This window comes from Etheostoma spectabile, unplaced genomic scaffold (assembly GCF_008692095.1).
Source record: "Etheostoma spectabile isolate EspeVRDwgs_2016 unplaced genomic scaffold, UIUC_Espe_1.0 scaffold00019039, whole genome shotgun sequence".
NCBI lineage: Eukaryota > Metazoa > Chordata > Actinopteri > Perciformes > Percidae > Etheostoma > Etheostoma spectabile.
The window spans coordinates 60,496-79,761 of NW_022604639.1; the positions used below are offsets into that span (position 1 = coordinate 60,496).

Sequence of the window (19,266 nt, forward strand, 5' to 3'; positions counted from 1 at the left end):
CCTGCATTCTATCTGAATTCCTGCAGAGGGCGACACACGTGGTTGCAAAAGAGGTTGGTTTCAATAGAAGTCTATGGAGAAATGAGCCACTTCTCACTTGATTTATTACCTCAGTAAACCTCTTCATAATGAGTTTATGGTCTCGATTGCTAGTTCTAAGTATTCTGCAATACAGAAGGATGTTCATTTTTGAAATTACGGTCTCGTTGATTTTAAAATAGGCGATAAAGCCGGGGGTGTTTTAGGGCGTGGCTATGATGTGATTGACAGTTCTCGGCCTGTCAATCATGACAGAGTGTTAGCAAAGCTTGTCCACGGCACGTGAACTTCATTTTGGGGGTTGGCCACGTTTCATCGCTGTGGCTGTGACACTTTGGTCGGCTAATAATGTCTTGTTCAGCGTTGGTTTGCACGGCAAGACACTCAAAGGAATTGGCAGTTCAGTTTTTCCGGTAAGTAAAATTGTATTTTGTTTTAATACAGTTTTTCGTTAACCAACGTTAGCATCTCAATTAATATCAGTTAGCTAGCTTCTAGATTGCACCTTGCTAAGCAAGCTAGCGGGCTAACTAATAAGGCTATGCAGACCGTATAAACGCATGCAGTCTATGTATAAACGTATTAAAATATAGTTAATGTTACAGTCGAATACAGTAGGTATGCACCGATCTCGCCAACGATCTCGCCTGTAATCTGTTGATCTGTAATAGGTGGTATGAGTGCTAATCGATGCGCATGTAATGGTAACGTTAGCTTAAAATCAAAGCCTGATGTAGCTAACGTTATATTGCAAATTCATAAACCCTATTGGCACGGGGTAAGATCATTGTGGAACAGCGTTGGATTCAGACATAACCCCTCACATCTGAGTTTCGTGTGGCGGATTTGTACGTCAAACGTAGACCTGCTTTTGAGTCAAATATATGTATCCCGTAAGTTTGGGCAACGTTACCCGGACGCGGGCGAAAGACGGCCAGGGCGAGGCCTGCACACCCCACCCAGTCGGGGCTGCGGATCTTTCTGGGCGAGAGGTTACAGCCGGCCCGGCCCTAAACAATTTGGTGCCCTAGGCAAGATTTTAGGTGGCGCCCCCTTGCATCACTGTACAGTACTTGCATGTCTGCTAGTGTACATATACTCACAAGAAACTAAAAAGCTTTGTCTTGGACATTTTTTATTTACATAAAACAATATTCACATTAAAAAAACTTAAAAATAATTAAAGAAACAAAACAAATGAACTCAATATCTGAAATACAATATAAATAGCTTATATAAAGTAGTAAATTAAAATACTACCAAAAAAGTTTAAACAAGTGACATTAACGTAAATACAATATAAATAACTTATAGAAAGTACTACATTTAAATACTCCCAAAAAAAAGTGTAAACAAGTGACATTAAATTAAATACAATATAAATATGGCACTGTGCAAAGCAAGAAATCAAAGAAATGAGGAGGCACAAAAAATACAAGCATTAAAAAAAAAAACATGAAAATATGATCTTATGAATAGCTCTTCTGGTCATTTTAGTCTGCCTTAACTTGAATTACTTCAAAAACTGTATGCCACCACTTTTCTCACATCCTTACTCTCACATGACTACAGCTTTACTCTCCTGGATTTTCTTGAAGCAAAGTCATCTACAACATATGACAACTGATTTGAGACCACATGATTAATGCTTATGATGGAAAGTCCACTGAGACGTTCTTGCATCATAGTAGATCTCAGGTAAGTTTTGATCAGTTTAAGCTTGGAAAAGCTTCTTTCAGCAGCAGCAACCGTAACAGGAAGAGTGACAGAGATTCTTAAAGCAACCCACATGTTGGGGTAAATTTCTGCTAGCTTCTTCTCATGCAGGAAGGCTAAAAGTTCCAAGTTTGTCATATTTGTTGATGGCAATGGTGGGAAATTTTGCATTTCCCTTGTAAGTTCTGCGCCATCAATGTCCTGCTGGCTGTCCTGGGTCAGAGCAGTACTTAGGGTCTGACACTTTTGTAGCAGCTCATTTTCTTCTAAGTTGGGGAAATCGAGGAGCACACCAAACATGTTATTCACGTCTCCAAGATTCTGAAATCTTTCATCAAGTGAAGAAATGGCAGTATCCATGACTACATTAAAAAATGTGGTTTCCATTTTTTGTAGTGCATCTTGAAAGGGCTCATCTGGAGACTCATAGCCAAAGTGAGTTTTTGTGCTTCTCAATCGCTTTTTTTTTAGTTCAGCCTCCACATTCATGTCTTCACACATCTCCTTTGCTATTGTCTGTGCATCAGAAAATCCAGTGTTTCTGTAACTGGTGAGGGAATCTCTTGTTTTCCTCAGCAAGTCGACAGCTACGTCAAAATGCATGGAGGGTGACTGCATCAGTTTACTGACATACTGGATTTAGCAGAGAACGTCATACCATATGGCTGTACAAATGCAAAAGCGAAATGATCCAATCTCCTTAGCTAAAGACTGGGCTTCAACTCTCACCACAGGGTCTGTAGTTTTTCCCCTCACCTCCAGAAGAGCCTCTCGGATTTGCCCAGCCTGATACCTTACTGCCTCAACGCTTTTTATCCTGCTTTCCCATCTGGTCTCAGTCCATGATTTTAGAGTGATTTTCACATATTTTAAGAGGACATCCCACCTTTGGGAGGAGGCTGAGAAGAGCTTAAATAATTTTGTCAAATGCCCAAAGTAGCTAAGGGCATCTGGTGAGCTTTTTGCAGCATCAGCTACTACCAGATTTAAAGTGTGGGCACCACATGGGACATAAAACGCTCTTGAGTTCAGCTGAAGTAACTTTGCCTGAACACCTTTATTTTTTCCCTTCATATTGGCGCCGTTTTCATAGGACTGGCCTCTGCAGTCCTCAAATGGGATGTTAAGTTCCTCTAGCCTTTTTAGGATTAGAGATGACAAATGTTCTCCAGTTGACTGCTCTGCCACCAGAAAGCCTAAGAAATGCTCTTTTACCTGAGGAATGTCTTCTTGTGACACTATCCTGACTATGACAGAGAGCTGTTCCTTATGACTCAGATCAGGTGTGCAGTCTAAAATGATGGAGAAATATTTGGAAATTTTGATCTCTGTCACAATCTGTTGTATTATTTTAGAACTGATGGAGTCAATCAGTTCATTTTGAATTGTTTTGCCAAGATAATGTACATGACGGCCAGCTCCACTTTCCACCCTACTGACATGCTGCTTCATCACTGGATCAAATCTGGCCAGGAGCTCCACCTCTTTCAGAAAATGTCCATTGTCTGGTTTATTTAATGTGTCTGTGGAACCCCTAAAAGCCATGTTTCTTTCAGCTAAGGACTGAATTATTGCCACCAATCGGTGCAGAACATTACGCCACCTTTTTCTCTCAGCCTCAACAAGTGCCATCTCTTGTTTGTCTATCGTAATCCTCTTTGCAAACCGGACCTCCAAGTCCTTCCATGTTGCCATGTGAGCATTATGCTCCTGGCTATCCTCATGGACCTTGAGCAAGTGACTTGCATTTTTCCAGTCCTTTAAGTTACTTCCTGTTAAGTCCTTCCTGTTAAGTTTGTACTCTCTTTTAGAGAAAGTTTGCAACAGAAGCAGTGCAAGCTATCGTCTTTTTTAGAGTACATAAGCCAGCTTCTTCTGACTTTTTCTCCATTGATTAAGAGTCTGTTAAAATAGTCATGCTGACACCTTCGTCCGTCTTTTGTTTTAGGGAATGTAAAGCTATTTTCTACTTGATATGGACGTGAACCAACTCTGTTCGTACCTTATCAGTTAAAGGATGTGGCCAGTCAGCCGGGTCTACTGGAGCAACAGGAGGGGCACTTGATGCTGCTTCTTCAGTGCTGGGTTGTGCTGCTGAGGTGGAGGCAACAGGAGGGGCACTTGATGCTGCTTCTTCAGTGCTGGGTTGTGCTGCTGAGGTGGAGGCAACAGGAGGGCACTTGATGCTGCTTCTTCAGTGCTGGGTTGTGCTGCTGAGGTGGAGGCAACAGGAGGGGCACTTGATGCTGCTTCTTCAGTGCTGGGTTGTGCTGCTGAGGTGGAGGCAACAGGAGGGGCACTTGATGCTGCTTCTTCAGTGCTGGGTTGTGCTGCTGAGGTGGAGGCAACAGGAGGGGCACTTGATGCTGCTTCTTCAGTGCTGGGTTGTGCTGCTGAGGTGAGATGATTTGCAGGGGTTTGACTGAGAAACCTCAGCAGTGCATCTGAAGACAGAAGAGGAATATGTGACCCCAGTCTAATAATAAACACATTATTTCAAGAATAAAGTAAAATTAAATTAAATAATATAAACAAAAAAGAGATGCATGCATGATGTACACTATTGTTTATAATATGTAAATGTAAATGTGCTGTATTTATATAGCGCTTTTCCAGTCTTAACAACTGCTCAAAGCGCTTTTACATCTACAGGAAACATTCACCATTCACACACATTCATACACTGTGGCCGGGGCTGCCGTACAAGATGCCACCTGCTCATCAGATAAACATTCACACACATTCACACTCCGATGCGCAGCACCGGGAGCAACTCGGGGTTCAGTGTCTTGCCCAAGGACACTTCGACAATGACTGCAGGGGTGGGGATTGAACCACCAACCTTCCGATTGACAGGCAACCGCTCTACCACTGAGCCACAGCCGCCCCAATATACAATATAAATTTTGGATTAGAAAAATTATTACTGTAATTTATTGTTATTACAGTGAAATGCTAATTAGAATAATGCAATGGATCGGTAAACTGCAGAATAATATACTATAGCATGTGGGAATGCTAACTTTGCTGTAACATTAATGATGTACACTTTAACACTAACATAGTTTAACATGATGAACACACAAGATAATATGAGCTATAACACAGCTAATAGCTAGGCTTATAAGTATGAAAAATTAATAGTATTTTGAACGACTATTACCACCTGGGAAAAGGTAAAATAACCATGTCAATGCAATTAACATTATAATATAAAACACATTTGCCTGAGGATGGCAAGAGGGGGGGCATTTAAATCACTATTTTCCAACAACTGGGCCCTTCCATAACAATAACTGATGTTAAAACTAACAGATAGCGCTCGCTATTTATTGATTAGCCAACTATGTCATGCTAACGGCTAATGCTATTATTGATCATTGTTCTGCAACAGCAAAATAATATCATTATCATCATCACCTTTACTGTAACATTACCTCTGTCTTTGTCACGTTTTTCCTCCTCTTCTTTTCTTTTTTTCCTCCCCTGGGCACAAGACAGTTTAGGACGCTTTGACATTATGAGATTTGATGCAGGTAAAAGAAGTCGGGCTTATTCTTTTTTAATTAAGGTGACGTTATAGGTACAGCACAGGCCGGGCGCCCCCTGGTGGTTTGCGCCCTTAGCATTTGCCTATACTGCCTAAGCCACAGGCCGGCCCTGGGTTACAGGCACCCTGTCACCCTCGCCACGGCAGCACCCACCCAGCATCACCATCACCACACGGACTAAGCTGCGGGAGGGAGCGTGTTGACTTGGAGACGGAGGTCTCCGGGTGGGGGAGTGGGTCAGATTGTTAGCGATACAATGGCGCACATGAAACAATTAGACATTATTGTAGAGTTACGTTGGGGTATGACATTATATTAATCTATTAAATATACATTTCAATCATTTTCATTACAGATGCATACAGCAGATGTGTTGCCTTGTTAGTGTAAATTGATAGTATATACACCTTTGGGATGTGAGTTCTAAATGCACAACATGAATTTCTGTCCTAACAGACTTCCTTTTGATGATGCCAGGCTGAAGCAATGGTTGGTGAACATGAGGAGAGAGAGACCAGCAAATGGAACCATGAAAAGTCACGTCTGCAGTTCACACTTTGAGGAAGATCAGTTTTTTAGAGACAAGCAGGTATTATTAAATTAAATAAATCATTTAGTGTGTGTCTCATAAATTAGCTCATATATCAATATAATTAATTGTGATCTACCGTGCCTTAACTACATGTTTGTCTTTTACTGTAACTACAAAGGTATCCGCACTGAAAACTGAATGAGCAGAGCCTCCAGAAGGAAGACCTGGTGTATAGAGCGGCGTATTTGGTGCCATTTCATCTGGATGTGGAAACCAGACACCGTTGACCACATCCAAAGTTCTCAAATGTGTTCTGATTGTAAAAATGCCAGAAAATCATTTTTGGTTCAGCTTCTTCTGCTGGAAGGATGGACCAACTTTTGGCACTTGGTAGTTAGAGGTTCAATTTCTTGTGGTTGACTTAGTTTCTGCTGTAGTTTGATAGGTGATAGTAGTAACATTAAGTAGTTTTGTGGATTAAAACTTTTATAAATATTAAACTGGAATAAAATAATGAATATACTCTAGCAGTCACCACTTTCACAGGTGAAAGTATGTTTGGTAATTTCACATAAAGGGTCTTGTATATTTTATGTATTTATGTATTTAGAATTAAATATTGACATTGCATGTCCTTGTATGGTTTTTAATTTTCATACTTTGAAAATGTCAGTAACTAATGATTAAATCAAATTTACCTGATACATTTGAGTTAATCATTAGTTACTGACATTTAATAAGTTGTTTAATTCTCCTTTGCAATTTGTGATCATACGCAATGATTTTATAATAGCCCTGCGCAGATTAAACAGCACCTAGTGCATTTTCAATTACCTACTAAAAATGTTCAAAATACACAAGAAAAGCAAGTATGGTAACATTTATGTGTATTAAAGCCAAAATAGAAAGACACTTTTAATCAATTACAAATTCTATAAAATTACCAATGTCTTCTTGTATGACTACAATGCTGGATGTTCCTATAGTTACTTCAGAAAAACAACAAATGTAGCTTTAGAAGGACCTTTATTTCACATTGAAATGGGCATCAACTTAAAAAAATACATTAACCAATTAACCAAGATTTTTAAAAATGTATGAATTAAATAATGTAGTTCACCTTTTACAAGAGTAAATTCCATACATAAAACACTGCTGTGGGTTAAGGTAAAGGCAAACTTAACTGTCACAAGACATGTCTGCATAATAAAGAGGTTGTTGAATCTCTATGTCACACTGTTAATTACAGTAGAAATGGTTGACATTATAAATCACAATATAAAAATACAGCTTAACATTTAAATCTTACAGCACTTGTGCTATCATGCCTGGATACTGCAGGTGGAGGTGCTGCAGGTCCTCCTCCATCCCTGCGACGAGGTTGACGCCCTTGACATCTCTCAGGTCATTCCTGCCACAGTGAATAAGGAGGACGTCCGGGACAGCTCTTCCTTGTAGGGACTGGTAAAAGAAAGGGAGAAGTCTCTTCCACCGCAGACCAGCCAAGCAAATATTTTAAGCTATAGAGAAAAAGGATAAATGAACAGCACTCTTAATTACACACTATTTGAAAATGCATTATTACCTTGGCTTAGTTGTAAAAAAGTCTGATTAAAGTTTAATGTTATACAATATATAGCAAAAGAAAATGAACTATTACTATTGCTTATTTCTGGGGCATTTGAGGGGTGAACATGCCATCGTGGCTCTCAGCACTCTTATTTCTAAAAGAATGAAAGAATCATCAATTTCAATTTGAGCCCCTCATAGTTAAATATCTATGCACACTAGCATGTTGTAACTACTTCATTAATTATCCAGGAGAATACACATGAATCAACAACAGTCCATTGGTCTTTAGTGTAACAGTAACTTAGTTAAAGGAGCTTATTTCTGCTAACATTAGCTCTTAACAGCATGTCAAGGTTAAATGCCCCAACTATAGACTGACAGGGCAAACCGTAGCACATTACCGGATTATTATGGTTATTACAGTTAGCCAAACGTTATAAGAAACTTGGTTATACATGTGCTAATAGCGTTACACAATGATAAGCATTGACAATCGCCGTTTTGCATTTCGCTGTCACTGTTTAAACTATGAGAAGTAAACTTCGATTAAAAAAATTAACGTTAGCATGTTTTACCATAGCTAGCTAAGCGGCAAGCTAACGTTACAGACAATTTACATGGTAACCTCAGATACATTTACTTTGCAACGTGACTCTTATATGTTATATAACCATAGACTTTATGGGATAAAGATATACTTAAAACCCAGGGAAGCTAAATCTTACCTTGAATTATTCAGCAGCAGTTGCAACCACATTGCCAGTGAAAGTGGTTAGCTAGAGTAACGGTAGAGCAGCGTTGCTAGCTCTCAGCTAACGTCAGTCAGATCCCGCCCATAGACTGCATATCCCGCCCACCGGTCTGTGGCTCCTTTCTCACTCCGCCCTCTTCTCTAAAATCGTCACATCCGCAACCAAGATGTCTGCGCCCGTAAACGCAAACTCGACGACTCATTTCTGATCTCCACAAACCAATGGGTGACGTCACACATGCTCTGTCCATTCATATTAACGGTCTATGTTCAAACCTCACAACATTTTATTTATCCTCACTCTCTTTCACTCCTCTAACCCACTTTGCTTTATTTATCCTCCTTTTCTGCCAGTTCCCATCTTCTTGCTCACCCTCATCCATACCGGACCTATACAGGCCGTTGGCAGACACTCCAGCAAAAAACTCTCACATTAGGCTATTCTATCTTACTTCTAACAGTCCCTATTTAATTTTGTTGCAGGCCTACTCGTACAGAACAAAACTACGGAGCCACACCGCAAACTTTCTCTAAATGCTGAGCCACCAAGCAGCTTCCCTCACAGGTCGGATATGTGCATGATGACCTTCTCTGCTGTCACTAATTGAGAATCCAATGTAGCTACTGCCATCTAGTGGCACCTGGTGGCACACTTGGCGGAGTAACATACAACATACTGACTAAAATACGGTAGAAAAATAATACTTTACATAAGTACCATAACCCAGAAAAAAAAGCACAAAAACATTTTTAAATCTGTTAAATTTAATTTGTAGAAATGTACATTACGATAAACTTGAATGCACATTATATGAAAGGCACTTAGGAGATTATCCACACAATTTTTTCCCCGGCCTTAATTTGAGGCAGCCTTTATTTGGCCGTGTTGACCACGCCCCCGGCCAATTGACTAGGGGTCTTTATTAGAGGAATTACGGTTAAGCTTATGACACACTGGTATCAGATCAGTACTCGGTATCGGGAATCAAAAGATAGTATCTCTAGGTTTTTTTTTCTCAGCAAAACCCTCTCGTTTTGTTAGCCAACCTCCTTGTTTGTTCTTATTCACCTATTACTGAACAAGGACAAGGTTCTTAACTGTTATGTTCCTATTGATCACTCAGTCATTAAATGAAATATTTCTCAGCTAATACTCGCTGATAATGTTTTTCAGGAATGACCTTACTAAACACATCAGCTGTTCCCCAGCTCGCTAAGATACAAGTAAATCTTAGCAAACAAAGCTGTCAGCTCACCTAGAGTCCAGTGATCACGTCTCTCAACTATAGGATCCCGTCACCCTTCCTCTCCACCAGCAGAATCCCAGCTTCAGTCCAACAATTCAGTTGGAGGTCTTTTCAATGAGAGTCCTTGATTCCCCCGTGCATGGTTTTCAAGTTCCAAACCTGGGAAGAGGAAGGGATATTGGGATCTTGCTCGAAGGACCAATCTGTTAGAAACATTATTACCAAAAGACGACAAAGAATCACTGGAGGCACTTTAACAAAGTTTTACTTACACAAGGAGCCAATCACATACACCCACAAGGTACAGAGATGGACTGAAGAACGACATCAGCAAACTTCACTTTATACATTGAAATCCGCTCTCCTTTCTCCATGCTTACAATGCCCCAAACCGCTGCACTAGCTGTGACCTATGTGACCTTGGGCGCTTCAGACAAAAATGGTTATAATAATTTTCAATATCAATTTATTTTATTTATAGTATCAATTCATAACAAGAGTTATCTCAAGACACTTTACAGATAGACCACACTCCAGAATTTACAAGGACCCAACAGTTCTAGTAGTTTCCTCCAGAGCAAGCAACAGTGCGACAGTGGCGAGGAAAAACTTCCTTTTAGGCAGAAACCTCGGACAGACCCAGGCTCTTGGTAGGCGGTGTCTGACGGGCCGGTTGGGGTTAGAATGAAGAGTGGCAATAACAAAAATAGAAAAAATGTGTAGTTTGTAGCAGTTCTTTGTAGTAGTTCATGGCATAGCAGGACGCTGTACGGCATTACAAGGCACAGCAGGACGTAGCAGGACGTAGCAGGACGTAGCAGGACGCAGCAGGGCACCGCAGTGCAGCAGTTGAACATGGCATCGCAGAACGTGTAGCGGGACCATGGCGACAGCTGCTACCCTGATTTCGGAGCCTCTCTGATCCAAGGGAACATGCTGGGGAAAAAAGAACATAAGGACTCCGGGGAATGACTCCCCAGAGCTAGGTTAGTAACAAGCATTTCTGGGACATGGATGCACATAAATGAAAAGATGGAAAGATAGAGGAGAGAGGAGTTCAGTGTATCAAAATAAGTCCCCAGCTGTCTAAAACTATTACAACAAAACCAAGAGAGACGAGGTAAAGAGAGCTCCAGCCCGGCCGGGCCAGAACTCTCCCCAACCGGATCGGGCTGTATGCCAAGTCTCCCTTTAGTTCTATTATATTCTTGATTATATGATAGATAAATCTGAAAACTATGTGACTAACTACTACTCCCTAACAATATTCGATTCTATGCCCTAACTAGTGTATCAAAATAAGTCCCAAGCTGTCTAAAACTATTATTACAACAAAACCAAGAGAGACAAGGTAAGAGAGCTCCAGCCCGGTCGGGCCAGAACTCCCCCCAACCGGATCGGGCTGTATGCCAAGTCTCCCTTAGTTATATTATATGATAGATAAATCTGAAAACTATGTGACTAACTACTACTCCCTAACAATATTCGATTCCATGCCCTAACTATAAGCTTTATCAAAAGGAAAGTCTTAAGCCTACTCTTAAATGTGGAGACGGTGTCTGCCTCCCGGACCCAAATGGAACCTGGTTCCACAGGAGAGGTGCCTGATAGCTGAACGCTCTGGCTCCCGTTCTACTTTTAGAGACTCTAGGAACCCCAGTAACCCTGCATTCTGGAGCGTAGTGCTCTCCTAGGGTTGTAAGGTACTATGAGCTCTTTAAGATAAGATGGAGCCTCACCATGAAGAGCTTTGTAGGTGAGAAGAAGGATTTTAAATTCTATTCTAAATTTTACAGGAAGCCAATGCAGAGAAGCAAAACAGGAGAACGTGATCTCTTTTCCTGGTTCCCGTCAGAACACGTGCCGCAGCATTCTGGATCAGCTGTAGAGTCTTATATGGATTTTTTTCGAGCAGCCTGATAGTAAAGAATTGCAGTAATCCAACCTAGAAGTAACAATGCATGGCTAGTTTTTCTGCATCATTTTTAGACAGGATATTCCTGATTTTTGCAATATTACGTAGGTGAAAAAAGGCGATCCTTGAAATTTGCTTTAAGTGGAATTAAAGGACATGTCCTGATCAAAGATGACTCCAAGTTCTTCACTGTGGTGCTGGAGGCCAGGGTGATGCCATCCAGAGTAACCTATATCTTTGGATAGTGCGTCACAGAGGTGCTTGGGTCCGAGAGCATAACTTCAGTTTTACCTGAGTACATAACATAACTGCATAACAATTAAAGTTTATGGAGTGTTTCCTAATAATACTGCATAAAGGAATCATATATAAAGTGAACAGGATTGGACCGAGCACAGATCCTTGTGGACTCCATGACTAACCTTGGCGTGCACAGAGGATTCATCGTTAACAATGAACAAACTGAGATCGATCTGATAATAAGACTTAAACCAGCTTAGAGCAGTCCCTTTAATGCCAATTAAATGTTCCAATCTCTGTAATAAGATATAATGGTCAATGGTATCAAATGCAGCGCTAAGATCTAATACACAAGTACAGAGATAAGTCCTTTGTCTGATGCAATTAGGAGGTCATTAGTAATTTTCACAAGTGCTGTCTCTGTGCTATGATGAACTCTAAATCCTGACTGAAAATCCTCAAATAAGCTGTTGCTATGCAGAAAGTTGCACAGCTGTTTGGCGACTGCTTTCTCAAGAATCTTAGAGAGAATGGAAGGTTAGATATAGGTCTATAATTGGCTAAAAATCTGGATCAAGGTTTGGCTTTTTCAGAAGAGGTTTAATTACAGCAACTTTAAAGTGCTGTGGTCCATAGCCTGTTAATAAAGACCAATTGGTTATATCCAGTAGCGAAGTGTTGACTAATGGTAAAACTTCTTTAAGTAGCCTAGTCGGGATGGGATCCAAGAGGCAGGTTGATGGCTTAGATGAAGAAATAATTGAATTAAATTGATAAAGATCAAGTGAAGCAAAGCAGTCTAAACATGTATCTGGTTTTACAGCTGTTTCTAACGTTCCTGAGTTTAGAGATAAGTCAGTGCCAGTTAAAGGCGGGTCTTGGTGAATTTTGCTTCTAATAGTTATAATTTTATCATTGAAGAACCTCATAAAGTCGTTACTACTAAGAGCTATGGGAATACTTGGCTCAGTAGAGCTGTGACCTTCTGTTAGCCTGGCTACAGTGCTGAAAAGAAACCTGGGATTGTTCCTATTTTCCTGTATTAACGACGAGTAGTACGCTGCTCTGGCATTACGGACGGCCTTCCTATACGTTTTAAGACTATCTTGCCAGATTAAACGAGAATTTTCCAGTTTGGTGGAGCACCAGATCTTCTCAAGTTTCCGCGATATTTGCTTTAATTTGCGAATTTCAGTGTTATACCATGGAGCTAACCGTCTGTTTTATTATCTTCTTTATTTACACTAGTTTCTTAACATTAGCTGTTAAGCACACATCTCCATGCAAAACGTGCATTTAGGCCTCTTCTGATCTTTTTGTGATGTTTTAACCTTGTAGCTGTCATTTCAACAGGTTTACACTAGTTTCTTAACACTAGCTGTTAAACACACATCTCCATAAAGAAAACAAGCATCTAGGCCTCTTCTGAGCTTTTTGTGATGTTTAAACCTTGTTTCTCTCATCTATCAGGTTTACACTAGTTTCTTAATAGTAGCTGTTAAACACACATTCCCATGTAGGAAACGTGCGTTTCGGCCTCTTCTGAGCTTTTTGTAATGTTTTAACCTTGTTGCTGTCATTTCAAATAGTTTACACTAGTTTCTTAAGAGTAGCTGTTAAACACACATCTCTATGCAGGAAACGTGCGTTTCGGCCTCTTCTGATCTTTTTGTGATGTTTTAACCTTGTTTCTCTCATTTCAACAGGTTTACACTATTTTCTTAACAGTAGCTGTTAAACACACATCTCCATGCAGGAAACGTGCGATTTGGCCTCTTCTGAGCTTTTTATGATGTTTTAACCTTGTTGCTGTCGTTTCAACAGGTTTACACTATTTTCTTAACATTAGCTGTGAAACACACATCTCCATGCAGGAAACATGCATTTCGGCCTCTTCTGAGCTTTTGTGATGTTTAAACCTTGTTTCTCTCATCTATCAGGTTTACACTAGTTTCTTAATAGTAGCTGTTAAACACACATTCCCATGTAGGAAACGTGCGTTTCGGCCTCTTCTGAGCTTTTTGTAATGTTTTAACCTTGTTGCTGTCATTTCAAATAGTTTACACTAGTTTCTTAAGAGTAGCTGTTAAACACACATCTCTATGCAGGAAACGTGCGTTTCGGCCTCTTATGATCTTTTTGTGATGTTTTAACCTTGTTTCTGTCATTTCAACAGGTTTACACTATTTTCTTAACAGTAGCTGTTAAACACACATCTCCATGCAGGAAACGTGCGATTTGGCCTCTTCTGAGCTTTTTATGATGTTTTAACCTTGTTGCTGTCGTTTCAACAGGTTTACACTATTTTCTTAACATTAGCTGTGAAACACACATCTCCATGCAGGAAACATGCATTTCGGCCTCTTCTGAGCTTTTTGTGATGTTTTAACCTTGTTTCTCTCATCTATCAGGTTTACACTAGTTTCTTAACAGTAGGTGTTAAACACAAATCCTCCTGTAGGAAACGTGCGTTTCGGCCTCTTCTGAGCTTTTTGTGATGTTTAACCTTGTTTCTCTGATTTCAACAGGTTTACACTAGTTTCTTAACATTAGCTGTTAAACACACATCTTCATGTAGGAAACGTGCGTTTTGGCCTCTTCTGAGCTTTTTGTGATGTTGTAACCTTGTTGCTGTCATTTCAAATGGTTTACACTAGTTTTTAAGAGTAGCTGTTAACACACATCTCCATGCAGGAAACGTTCGTTTCGGCCTCATCTGAGCTTTTTGTGATGTTTTAACCTTGTTTCTCTCATTTCGACAGGTTTAAATATTTTCTTAACAGTAGGGGCGGCTGTGGCTCAGTGGTAGAGCGGTTGCCTGCCAATCGGAAGGTTGGTGGTTCGATCACTGCCCCTGCAGTCATTGTCGAAGTGTCCTTGGGCAAGACACTGAACCCCGAGTTGCCCCCGTTGCTGCGCATCGGAGTGTGAATGTGTGTGAATGTTTATCTGATGAGCAGGTGGCACCTTGTACGGCAGCCCCGGCCACAGTGTATGAATGTGTGTGATGGTGAATGTTTCCTGTAGATGTAAAAGCGCTTTGAGCAGTTGTTAAGACTGGAAAAGCGCTATATAAATACAGCACATTTACATTTACATAGCTGTGAAACACACATCTCCATGCAGGAAACATGCATTTTGGCCTCTTCTGAGCTTTCTGTGATGTTTTAACCTTGTTGCTGTCATTTCAACAGGTTTACATTAGTTTCTTAACAGTAGCTGTTAAACACACATATCCATGCAGGAAACATAAATTCCGGCCTCTTCTGAGCTTTTTGTGATGTTTTAACCTTGTTGCTGTCATTTCAAATGGTTTACACTAGTTTTATAAGAGTAGCTGTTAAACACACATCTCCATGCTGGAAACGTGCTTTTCAGCCTCTTCTGAGCTTTTTGTGATATTTTAACCTTGTTTCTCTCATTTCAACAAGTTTACACTAGTTTCTTAACACTAGCATTTTGGCCTCTTCTGAGCTTTTTGTGATGTTTTAACCTTGTTTCTCTCATTTCAACAGGTTTATACTAGTTTCTTAACAGTAGCTGTTAAGCACATATCTCCATGCAGGAAACGTGCGTTTCAGCCTCTTCTAAGCATTTTGTGATGTTTTAACCTTGTTTCTCTCATTTCAACAGGTTTACACTATTTTCTTAACAGTAGCTGTTAAACACACATCTACGTGCAGGAAACGTGCGTTTCAGCCTCTTCTGAGCATTTTGTGATGTTTTAACCTTGTTTCTTTCATCTATCAGGTTTACACTAGTTTCTTAATAGTAGCTGTTAAACACACATTCCCATGTAGGCAACGTGCGTTTTGGCCTCTTCTGAGCTTTTTGTAATGTTTTAACCTTGTTGCTGTCATTTCAGATGGTTTACACTAGTTTCTTAAGAGTAGCTGAAATACACTGGAAAATATATGATTTTCTCGCCTAAATTTTTACCCCCTAAAACATGCTGCAGTTTCCATCTGCTTTGGCCCTCTGTGATGACCCTGAGTTCATTGTGATGTTAACACTCTCAATTTGTTGTTTCTAGTGGCATTGTGACACTAGGCCTTACTGACACAGAGCTACAGAGGTTAGAACACAGAATTTCCATTTCCGTCCAAGTAAATCATCTGAAAAATTAATAAAAAATCACTACTGTAAGCATATTACAACTGCTATATACTATAATAGTACCCTAGCAACATGTCTCAACTTAGAACAGAAAAAATCCAGAAGAAAATTGCTATAAAATCGATTTTATATGAATGTATTTCTACAGATATGTCTGTGCATTTGTCTTATTTTTCTTATTTCTAAAAAGCCCAAAAAGTGCTAAATACATACTTCTGAAATACAAAAACACATCCACATCACTCACCACACATGCCTAAAAGAAGTAGATACATAGATTTATAGGAATAAGTAATCATAATTTGATGAAATGTTGAAATGCTATAAGAAGGCCATATTTTTTGCTTTCAGACAGTTGGAGTCAACTCAGGATAGTTTTTTTTTGGCCATGTCTGGTACCATTCAACTCGTCTTTTTACTGGCTACACAGGGATGCCAGTTTTATGACCTGTTCTTCTTCTATTGGTGGGATCTACTGTCATTCTTTCCCACGTGGGCCCAATGGGGGCTGTGTGATATTATTGGCTTAGTTTGAGTGTATCTCTTGATAGAATGATGCTATTGGCTGGCAACCAGGTTCATTGGAATCTGCTGCTGCACCACAGATTACAATGGTGTGTCGACATGATTTCTAGCGTGCACAGGGAACAAGTTACAAACGATAAAAACCGAGAAATTATGCACTATCTAGATTTCTCTACGTCGAAACTTGGCCAGAAACTACCAGATTGTGAGGGGACCAGATAATTATGGATTACAAGGCTTGGATATTCTAATAGCTTGACGTGTTTACGTAGGAGGAAAACAACGTTTACGGAGATCTTTCACCACTGTGATTAAAGACACGAGGAGACAGGTAGGGATGCACGCTCGTCTTAGACTCGAATCTGTCTGTCTTGCTTTACTTCAGAACATGATTATAACCGTTGTGAGTCACCTTATTGCTTGTGTGTGGGCTCTATGGAATCATGAGACTTTAAGCTTTCTAACGATGTATGACTTGAGCGTGTTTATGACGGTTTAATGCAAGTAATAACGTCCTTTTATGGTGCGTTCCAATTTCGAACCACCAGTGGTTCATTGAACACAAACAGGTTTAAACACACATCTCTATAGAGGAAACGTGCGTTTCGGCCTCTTCTGATCTTTTTGTGATGTTTTAACCTTGTTTCTCTAATTTCAACAGGTTTACACTAGTTTCTTAACATTATCTGTTAAACACACATCTCCATGTAGGAAACGTGCGTTTCGGCCTCTTCTGAGCTTTTTGTGATGTTTTAATCTTGTTAATGTCATTTCAAATGATTTACACTAGTTTTTTAAGAGTAGCTGTTAAACACACATCTCCATGCTGGAAACGTGCTTTTCAGCCTCTTCTGAGCTTTTTGTGATGTTTTAACCTTGTTTCTCTCATTTCAACAAGTTTACACTAGTTTCTCAACAGTAGCTGTTAAACACACATCTTCATGCAGGAAACGTGCGTTTCAGCCTCTTCTGAGCTTTTTGTGATGTTTTAACCTTGTTTCTCTCATTTCAACAGATTTACACCAGCTTCTTAACAGTAGCTGTTAAACACATATCACCATGCAGGAAACGTGCGTTTCAGCATCTTCTGAGCATTTTGTGATGTTTTAACCTTGTTGCTGTCATTTCAAAAGGTTTACACTATTTTCTTAACAGTAGCTGTTAAACACATATCACCATGCAGGAAACGTGCGTTTCAGCCTCTTCTGAGCATTTTGTGATGTTTTAACCTTGTTGCTGTCATTTCAAAAGGTTTACTCCAGTTTCTTAACACTAGCTGTTAAACACAAATCTCCATGCAGAAAACATGCATTTAGGCATCTTCTGATCTTTTTGTGATGTTTTAACCTTGTTGCTGTCATTTCAACAGGTTTACACTAGTTTCTAACAGTAGCTGTTAAACACATCTCCATGCAAGAAATGTGCGGTTTAGCCTCCTCTGAGCTTTTTGTGATGTGTTAACCTTGTTTCTCTGATTTCAACAGATTTACACTAGTTTCTTAACATTAGCTGTTAAACATACATCTCCATGCAGAAAACGTGCATGTTGGCCTCTTCTGAGCTTTTTTAGATGTTTTAACCTTATTTTTCTCATTTCAAAAGGTTACACTTAACAGTAGCTGTTAAACACACATCTCCATGTAGGAAACGTGCATTTTGGCCTCTTCTGAGCTTTTGTGATGTTTTAACCTTGTTTCTCTCATGTATCAGGTTTACACTAGTTTCTTAACAGTAGCTGTTAAATACATATCTCCATGCAGAAAACGTGCATTTTTGGCCTCTTCTGAGCTTTTTGTTATGTTTTAACCTTGTTGCTGTCATTTCAACAGGTTTACACTAGTTTCTTAACACTAGCTGTTAAACACACATCTCCATGTAGGAAATATGCATTTTGGCCTCTTCTGAGCTTTTTGTTATGTTTTAACCCTTGTTTTTCTCATTTCACCAGGTTCACACTAGATTATTAACAGTAGCTGTTAAACACACATCTCTATGTAGGAAATGTGCGTTTTGGCCTCTTCTGAGCTTTTTGTGATGTTTTAACCTTGTTGCTGTCATTTCAACAGGTTTACACTAGTTTCTTAACAGTAGCTGTTAAACACAAATCTCATCTCCAGGAAACATGCAATTCGGCCTCTTCTGAGCTTTTTGTGATGTATTAACCTTGTTGCTGTCATTTCAACAGGTTCACTATTTTCTTAACAGTAGCTTTTAAACACATATCTCCATGCAGGAACGTGCAATTTAGCCTCTTCTGAGGTTTTGGTAATGTTTTAATCTTGTTGCTGTCATTTCAACAGGTTTACATTAGTTTCTTAACATTAGCTGACATGAGTTGTGTCAGTTTTGGGTTGTGTTTCTCTTCTCCGCCTGGCTTTCTACTCCCCAGCTGCTGGAGTATGGCAATGTGGCGGGGATCAGGGACTGCGGCTACGGGACGTTGCCTCGGGTTGAGGTCGCTCTGGGAGCCTGCCCTCTGTGGCGATTTTGCAGGCCTACCAGGCGGACCTGCTACTGAAGATGACTGGGTCCCGCTCAGCTGAGGCAGCTGGAACATCTCGGCTCTCATCCGGCTCCCACCGGTTGTGCCAGACACGGTGTGTGGCTTCTCCTGGTCCCCATCGAGTGGCTTGGGCCGCGGGGCACCGCTCCCGCGCTCCCCTCCCCTTCTCGGCAGGTTGGACCTGTGGGCCGTCATCCTGTGACGGAGGGGCAGGGCAAAGTGGTCCTGACTGTGTGTTTGACCCATGGAGACCGACTGAGGTTCCCTCCTTGGCGGCCGCTAGCGACATTTGGCGGATCATTGGCGGGCTCTTCCTGGCGGCCCGCTAGGGTTGTTGTCCCGCCGCCGTGGTGCTCGGGACGCGCTGGCCGCCGCCGGGCGTTCTCCGCTCTGCTACCCCCGAGGGGTGGCAGTAGGCTGGGGGTTTGGCTCCCGGACTGCGGATCATCGGCGGGTTCTTCCTGGCGGCCCCCTAGGGTTGTTGTCCCGCCGCCGTGGCGCTCGGGACACACTGGCCGCCGCCGACGCGCCTTCTCCGCTCTGCCGGCCCCGAGGGGTG

General features: G+C 40.8%; 1 long non-coding RNA gene across 1 annotated transcript; it reads left to right on the forward strand.

Moving 5' to 3' along the window:
* The first annotated feature begins 271 nt into the window (after nucleotides 1-271).
* LOC116683562 (uncharacterized) lies at nucleotides 272-6,280 on the forward strand. The gene is made up of 3 exons (XR_004330571.1): nucleotides 272-452; nucleotides 5,763-5,895; nucleotides 6,017-6,280. It is a non-coding gene; the product is annotated as an uncharacterized LOC116683562 (long non-coding RNA).
* The last annotated feature ends 12,986 nt before the right edge of the window (nucleotides 6,281-19,266 follow it).